Below are 9,410 nucleotides of genomic sequence, written 5' to 3'. Positions count from 1 at the left end.
GTTTGAAGCGAATACTCTATCATATTTTTAAAGGACTCTCAACTGAGCAAGACGATGAAAACAGCCAGGACTTTGTGTGCCATTCAGTGTCTCATCTCAAATATAAACATTGTCGACTGTTTTACTGGAAATATTTTACAGAACAGGTCACAAGGACACTGGGAAGTTAAAATCGTTTGTATAGCAGCAGAAGGAACGTAAGTAACGGTGAGTCGTTGTTTCCTGTTTTAAACCGTTGACTTCTAAAGAATAACCTTGTGATTTGCATAAATTTGAACTCGCTTACATGCCGTAACATTTTATTTTACTGACGGAGAACATTTTAATTCCCAGAGCTATACCTTTTCGGGTGAAAAAAACAATAACCAAGGTTTCCTAAAATGTAGATATTTTGACCAAATGATATATACCAGAGGCCATTTATACTAGTCAAAGTTGGCCTTTATTTCTTCCTTGCCGAGAGACACAAATGGCGGCTGTACAAATACCCTTCGTTGCAAAGCTACAAACAAAACTTCAAGAAACTTATTACACGATTTTAAAGTATAAGAATGAAATAATATTTGAACCAAGTTTTGTTTTCATAGGATTGTTTTTACGCCCCCGCTGTTTTCGTAAAGAAGCGTGAAATTCTGAACATTTTAAGCCGCGAAAACCGCCATTATATGCAAATTGCGAACTTTCTTAAATTTTGGCCGTAAAATAAATCGTTGGAACTTTAAACTATTTTTCCATGAATAAGTTCACCCAAAGGTGTGTTTTGGCGAAATAAAAGAAAAATCGATTTTTCGTGAGTGTCTTCCGATTCTCGACACTCTCAGAAAATCACTCTTAAGTTGGAATCGCCCGATAATAAGATGTACATAAGCATACATGGTTAATGAATGAACATAAGTAAATAAGCTTCTTCTAGCGCTAAATATATTCAAATATAAGCTAGATTTGGGCAACCTACCTATTAATTCCCGCTCCTTCGTTATCACTTTGGTAATTGCTGCATTCCACTGTTCTTGGGAATCAATTTCAAATACTCTGCCCTTTGGACAGTTCGCTGTAACTTGAAAATCTTTCACACTGATCGTCACTCTGAATCTCGCTATTTTTAGCTGGCTACACCGATCTGCGATTCCAAATCCTTCTCTTACTCGAAAATAAAATCAAACAAAATCTTGTCACTTTCGCCCCCGATTCCCATTTCAAGGGACCAGCGCATTGCTGGTTTTTCTTCGCCATTTCGATAAATTGCCGCAGTGACAGGCAACAGAACAAGATCGGCAAACCACCTTTCCGCCATCTTGTCAATAGGCTGATTTAGCAAGAGAACGGGAACGTCACTTGACAACGGCGCGCGCAGAACAAACACCCAAATATGGTCAAATTACAACAGAATCCAGCTTATTGCGCGCGCCCTGCAGTCGTCATCTGACCATATTTGGTTATTTGTGCTGCGCGCGCCGGCGCCGTCGTCAAGTGACGTTCCCGTTCTCTTGCTAAATCAGCCTAATCTGTAACAACACAGCGTCAGATTCCCGCCAACTTGTGACCCTCGTGACCTCTAACCCAGACTCCCAGCTGAGAGCCTTGACTTTGTTTGAGTTCTTTGACTCCAGACTAAACCAGGGCTAAACCAACGTCGGAACGGCAGTGGTGCATAAATGACCATAAATAAAAACTCCGAAATAATGCTCTCTATTTCTTATATCAGAATGTTTTCGTACTGTAATTTTTCGAATTTTGTTCCCCTGTTCCCAAAAATTGTCTAATGTTCCCTTGTTCCCTTCGATATTTTGCCAATGTTCCCTTGTTCCCCAAAACCCCTGGGAGACCCTCATTTGCTTTTAGTAGAGATTACACATTACATTTGGAAACCCGCTAGTCTGATGATTTATTCATCAATTATACATCTATAAATAAGGGTCTCTATATTTTTTCACAGTTATTTGCACGGATGATAAATTATTGTTATTTACTGATTAATGTTATTGTGACGGAATAAAGTTTTGCTGGTTGCAGTTGCGTCCCAGTGGCGGATCCAGACTTTGAGCTAAGGAGGGGGTCCGGTTTTGTTTTACTTGCCCTGCCGACTTTTCGTCCTTCAGTCATTTCTTCTCTTTTCACCCAGAATAAGAGGGGAGGGCCCGGGCCCCGCGGGCCCCTCCCCTAGATCAGCCACTGCTTCCTAACTAAAGTGGGGAGTGAGGGAAGGGCCTCAAATTTTAGCTATGGTTTGTTTTTCCTTTACGCATCATTTCCACAAGTAAGTTATTAAAAAAAAAATTGGGGTGGATGCTCTAAAGCAAACAAAACTCTTGCCTGACCACAAAAGGTTTATTCGTGTGTTTTGGGGGATGCTATAGGGGAGGTCTCAATAATTAAAAAGAGGGAAGCTAAAAAACAGATATTGTATATATCTTTAAAGCAGAAGCTTCTTAACAGGTAGTAACAGGTACATACATAACAATCTGTGGAAGACACAAACTAAATTTCATGTTCAGACCATTTGCTACATCATCCAGGTACATAGTGGAGTATCATAACAAAGACCTTTGACTCATTTTGGCAATTTAATATCAATACATTTTGGACTGTCAGAATCTGATCTGCTTGATCTTTCAGAGAGAGAAAAACACACTCACCTTCGGATTTCTATTGCCACATTTACTTAGCAAGAGTGATATTTCTTCGTCTTTTCACCTGGCTCTAAGTTTCCTTTTGAGCTTTTCATAATGGAAGACAAACGTTTCTTCAACCCACTGCTGATTCGAACGTAATTTTATGATTTCTTGGGCTATGGTCAGCGACAAAGTAATTGTTGTATTAGCTGGTTGATTCTCAGAGTTTTAAACGTTTCTTCCCACCTTCCCAAGAACTGAGATAAGTCATATCTCGGCTTAAGAACGGTAAAGCACCCGGTGTGGATAGCATTAGTGTAGAAATGCTAGAAGCCAGCCCTCCAATTGCTTGGACCAGCTTCTGAATATCTGCAATCAGACTCTTGATCAGTGTAAAGCACCATCTGACTGGAAGAGAGCTCTCCTGGCCAAAATACCCAAGAAAGGTGATCCATCTATTTGTGACAACCACCGAGGGATATCCTTACTTTCAGTACCATACAAAGTCTTCTGCAGAATACTCCTGATGAGCATGCAGGATGGAGTTGAGAAGAAATTACGGCAAGAACAGGTTGCCAGCCGAAGAGGAAGAGGGACAACTGAACAGATTTTCATCCTCAGGAATATCTTAGAACAGAGCGCTGAATGGCAAATACCCTTGTACATTGGTTACATCGATTTCAAGAAGGCCTTTGATAGTGTGAGAGGAGACAAGCTCTGGACCATTCTCAGGCATTATGGCATTCCTGACAACTTTGTCGACATCATACAAGAGCTTTATGATGGAAGCACCTGTTGCGTTGTTGAAAACGGACGAACATCAGATTGGTTTCCTGTAGAGATAGGAGTCAAGCAGGGCTGTGTTATGTCAGGTTTTCTCTTCAACATCATTATCAACTGGGTAATGAGGAACACCACCAATGCAAGGAGAGGCCTGAGGTGGAAGAATACCACGGTCCTAGAGGACTTAGACTATGCAGATGACGTAGCCCTTCCCTCCAGCCGGCACAAAGATCTTCACGAGAAGTTCAGCCGCTCAAGGTATACCGGACTCTGTATCAACACCACCAAGACAAAGGTGCTACGAACAAACGCTAAGGTCACCGACACGATTTCCCTTGATGGCTTAGAAGTTGAAGACGTCAACTCCTTCATCTACCCAGGTGCCACAGTCCATGGAGCCGGTGGGTCACATAAAGACATCTTACGCAGGTTGTCAGTCGCAAGAAGAGCATATACCACTCTAAATCCTCTCTGGAGGTCTAAGACATGCAGCAAGCACACCAAGCTGAGAATCTTCAAGAGCTGCGTGATCTCTGTTCTCCTGTATGGCGCTGAGATGTGGAGGGTTACATCAACTGACATGGAGCGCCTGGATGTCTTCCATCGAAAATGCCTAAGAAGAATCTTTGGCATATTTTGGCCGTACACCATCTCCAACCGTGAACTCTATGAAAGAGCTAGAGAGGGTCCCATCTCAGAAACTTTGAAGGTCAGATGATGGAAATGGATCCGTCGGTCACGTTTTCAGGAGAGAGAAAGATAACCACTGCAGAGTTACGCTCACCTGGACCTCTGAAGGCAAGAGAAGGCCCGGCAGACCATAGATCATTTCGAGGAGAACCATTGAAGCCGAACGGAAAGATCTGAGATGGACAAGCTGGAATGGAGTTGAGCGGGAAGCTCAAGACCGTGATGGATGGCACTTGTTGTTGCGTGGCCTTATGCTCCACTCACGAAGGAGCGAAGAGGATGAGTGAGTGAGTTCCTACCTTCTCGGCTGCTACAACAGGCGACTTACTTCTTTGGTTGCGTGGAAACTTTTACGATTCCTTCGGATCGATCGGGAATGGTCACCACTTGTTTTGCGTTTTTTTTTTTTTCGTAAAGCGCGCCTGTGTCAGCTGAGCGAAGGTGCCGCCATCCGGGCCGGAAGTAAAATGGAATGCGTAGAGCTTTGTAATTTTCATTTCTGCTGCGCATTCATTTTTTGTCAGCCAATGAAAAAAATTCGAATTTTTTGGTGCGTCCAGAGCTACTCGTCATGTCACTCGACATGTCATGTGACCAAGGACGGCAGTTATTTTTCAGGTAGCGCCAATTGTTCGTTTTTATTGCAAAAGTGAAACGTTACTGTAGCTGCGTAGCTTTTAGAATTACACACAGGTCGGTTCAATAAATATCAGCTGCTGTTTTCAATCTACAATAGTGTGTTTGTTAGGGTTCAAATGTATTGCTTCTCCTTAGCGGCTTGTTTATTTCTTGCCTTAATTGTGTCTGTAAGAGAGACCAAAAGGTTTCCACACCCCGCGTTTTCCACACCCCGGAACCCCGGCCCCGCGTTTTCCACCTAGCCGAAAAAATGCTCAAATATTGCTGCAGACTCCGTGGCACCTAATGAAAGCGCAAATTAATTTAATCAGGGGTCTCTGTAAAGTGAGGACCGGATGGCGGCGGATGGCGGATGATAAAATGAGGATGATAGTATGCGGATGACAAAATGCGGATGATAACACGCGATGACAAAGTGCGGATGGAAAAATGCGGATGATAAAATGCGGTAACCATATTACGAATGATAAAATTCGGACAAGCATCAGTTTTGTCATTTGTTTATTTAACGCACGCCGTCCATGGTATAGTGAGAAAATTAATTAGTTTTGGGAATAAAGCTGTTAAAACGTGCAAGAAAAACAGTGTTCCGGAATATCCATATGTTCAGTTAGGAATATTGATGTGTACTTTTGGGACAAATTTCTAAAATTAGTCTTAGGTCGTTGTAGATTCCCACGCCGTGCCGGATACGCTTCAGTAAACTACCATTTCACGATCATCTGTTACTGATGGACTATTTAGTTCGTATGAAAAAAAAAACAAGATGCAAACTTATTTCCCAGTAAATGTCAATAGTAAGTAACTGACCTTTCTTAGGTTGAAACACCAAACAAAATATATTTCTGATATATTCGATTGTGTCTGTGAAAAATCCGACGAACTTTGACGGGTTTCGCTGGAAAGGGCGTGCAAAGCTATTTTAAGCACTTCTTCATCTGGAGTTTCTTTGTGGTTTTAATGCGGACTGTTAATTTTAAAAGAGTTGTTCGCTTTTTTTTTAGCATTTTCTTTACTTTTCCCAATTCGTCCTTTTTTCCAAGTTTTTGTAATTTTTCAAATAAATCACCGATTTTACGCTTTAAAGTTGCCTTGCAATAGTGTGACAGCTGTGCTTATTAACTGTTGTACATTCAAAAAGAACTCTTTACAAAAGTTTAAGAACGTTTCCTCCTTGTGTTCAAGTTTTGTTTCCGCTATTTTAATGGCATCAAATCTGTTCGAAAACAACAGCTGTAAAATGCTCTTACCTTCCATTTCCAAAGGTCTTATTATCCTGCCGATCTGAAGATGAACCGGCGCTTTCACTAGACAAGCACACCAGGAAATGGTTAGCAAAGATTTCGAGAAATAAAGATAAGGTCGAAGTTCAATCGACTGAATTAAATCCATCAACTCCCGTCTTCGAAACAAAGATAGATTCAGTCAGAGAATCGTCGCTGTCGGACGACCCCATAGCCCTTGTGCAGTCCACTTGCGACAGAGACACCTTGTGCACAACACGTGTGCAGTCTTTTGCTGCGAACACTCTGTGTGCCCAGCAAACTTGTTGACTAGGGTACATCGGGAAGCGATCTGTAACCGTGGAAGTGTTTCACTTATTGTGAAAATGCTGGTTTTCGGCAGAGGAAATTTGCTGAGAAGTAAATAGCCGAAGTCCTTCGATGTGGTAAAACACGGAGTCTGAATAATTACTGTTCCTTGATCAAAGTCTTTTCGTGCTTTTTTTTAGTTTCACTTTTTTTACAACCGGCGTAAAAATGTTTCGACCTATGAATTCTCTAGACCTAATTTTACAACTCAGAATGTAAGAAAACTTTTTTCCCCTCGACCCTATATTATCATTCATTATTTTGTCATCCGCATTTTGACATCCGCGTTTTACCATCCGCATTTGGTCATCCGCATTTTTCCATCCGCATTTTATCATGCACATTTTCCATCTGCCATCCGCCATCCGCCATCCGGTCGACTTTTTACAGAGACCCTGTAATCAGTCTTTGAGGAGTCTCATTCATACCGGCCAAGTAGCGCTGTTTATCTTCAATACTTTTCGTTGAAACGCTTCTCAGCTATGAATATCGTTGTGTGTTAATTTTGTATTGTTTTATTTTTAACAACAAAGGTGGCAACAGAAAAAGAAACTGGTATTTCGTGACTATCTGATAATTAAATTAGTTTTTGTTCATCGGTGATTAGAAAATTTGCAGTTTTAGTAAAACAACATCGTTTCTGTTCCGTTTCTTCATCACTACATCAGATATTTAACTTTCTTTCATTTATCTCCAAAAACAAGCACATCTTCCATGTGTTTTGGAGAAAACAAGGGTTTCATGTGACATGCCCTTGCGAGGAAAACAAAAGTATCAGGTTACAAAGTTGGCGTGAAGAGCTAAATTGTCACGTTTGCTTCTTCAACGTATTACTAAATTTAAAATGGAGGAAAATCAACGTAAAACACCAGTAGTAATTTGTACGTAATTTTTGAATCTTCAAGGAAAAAACAACCTTGAAACATACACACTGCTAAGGGGAAAAGCCCTAGCAGACTACCAAAGTAGATACAAACCGGAAGTGAACCGAGCAGGGGTGAGTACTTATGGGACTACCGTACCACAGCTATCAATTGCACTCTGCACTATCCGAAATTCTCACTAGCTTTGTTAACAAGAGCACACTGCTACGCTACTATCTATCACATAATAGCTAGTGAGTAGCGTAGCCAATCAGAGAACGGCATTTGTGATAATACGCGAGTAGATTTGTACTAAAACAAGTCTTCATTTGGCGCGAAAATATACTCGGCTATTTGTCCGCGGACATAGTCTGTTCGATGTTCTGGGTAGCAAACAGTTTTCCGAGAGCTACGTTCTCGGAAAACTATCAGCTTTGAGGAACAGATAATGTCTGAGGACAAATATCCGAGCATATTTTCGCGCGAAATGGCGGCTATCGTAACACAGTAAATGGTTTGAACCCAGGAGTATCAGTAGTTCGTATAGTGTGATCGTCCGGGTGAGTGTGGTTCTGAAAAGAACTCACCCGGGCGATCACAATATACGAACTGGAGGCTATTGTGTTTATTATCCTTGAAATATTTTTCGCAACCCACGCGGTTTTTTGGGCTTTCATTTTACGGCTGCTCAAGTTGTGTGTATACATGTAACCGCGATAGTCAGTCATGTCTTCATAGTGTTTATCTCGCGGAAATATCGTTCTGACAGTTGCCTCTTGAAAATTTATGTTCTTAAAACTAACAAATTTGCTCTCGAAGCTTCGCTTTTCGAGCAAATATTTGTTTTAAGAACTTAAAATTTCTGCGGGGCAACTATCAAACCGATAGCACCGGGACGAAAAAACAGAAATCTCGAACTCATGATATAACTGTTGATTATGCCAAGGCGTTCGTTATAATAATAATAATAATAATAATAATAATAATAATAATAAGAAGAAGAAGAAGAAGAAGAAGAAGAAGAAGAAGAAGAAGAAGAAGAAGAAGAAGAAGAAGAAGAAGAATAAATAAATATTTATATAGCGCCTATCCATGCCTGCTCTAGGCGCTGTACAATTCGCCAAAATGATCTGTACTAATCTTAATAATTAAAAATGTGCATTTAAGAAAGTAATAGAAAGTAAAAATCACTAAGAATAATAAGTTTTCTTAAAAAGATGAGTTTTGAGTTTAGATTTAAAAGAACTTAGATTGTCACATGAGCGGATAGAAACAGGTAGACTGTTCCAGAGTTCAGGAGCGGAAACAGCAAAAGCTCGAGAACCATATGTCTTCAGGTGAAAATTCGTGGGGTTAAGAAGTAATAAGTGTGATGATCGGAGGATTCTGGAAGGTTGGTAGTACGTTACTAGATCTTGAATGTAGACAGGAGATTGTTGATGAAGAGCCTTAAAGGTAAGTAACATAATCTTGAATTTAATGCGTTCAGAAACAGGAAGCCAGTGTAATTCTTTCATTATTGGAGTGATGTGGTCATACTTTCGGGAACAGGTGATAAGTCGGGCAGCGGCGTTCTGAACAGACTGGAGCTTTTTAAAGCACACTTCGGTACATTGTACAAAAGAGAGTTGCAGTGGTCGAGTTTGGAAGACACAAAAGCATGGACCAGGATCTCGGTGGTTTTCGTAGATAAGAATGTCCTTATCCTGGAGATGTTGCGCAGATGATAAGAGGCTGATTTACAAATAGAACTGATATGCGGAAGCATAGTCATGGTACTGTCAAATATCACACCGATGTTTCTAGCAAATTGAGATGGCTGAATTATGTCTTGACCAAAACGGATTGGTGGTAGAGACTGCTGCGGGTTGTGTTTCGAGTATAGATAAAGAAGTTCCCTCTTGTCCTTATTCAGTTTTAGCTTGTTAAGAGACATCCACTTGTCAAGATCAGACAAACATTCCTCAATTTTTCCAACTGCATTAGTTAATTCGACGTCGTTGTTTGTTGAAAAAGAGATATATAACTGAGTATCGTCAGCGCAGAAGTGAAATTGCATTTCGTGGTACCGTAGAATGTCAGCCAGTGGTGCAGTATAAAGTAAGTACAGGATAGGCCCTAGGACCGAACCTTGGGGGACTCCACATTTAAGCTCACGAGACTGTGATTTTTTTCCATCGATTAAGGTAAATTGTGTGCGGTTTGTAAGATAGGAACGAAACCATTCAAGG

The sequence above is a fragment of the Orbicella franksi genome, chromosome 5 (assembly GCF_964199315.1).
Source record: "Orbicella franksi chromosome 5, jaOrbFran1.1, whole genome shotgun sequence".
Classification (NCBI taxonomy): Eukaryota; Metazoa; Cnidaria; class Anthozoa; order Scleractinia; family Merulinidae; genus Orbicella; species Orbicella franksi.
Note: the sequence above shows the minus strand (reverse complement) of the source record.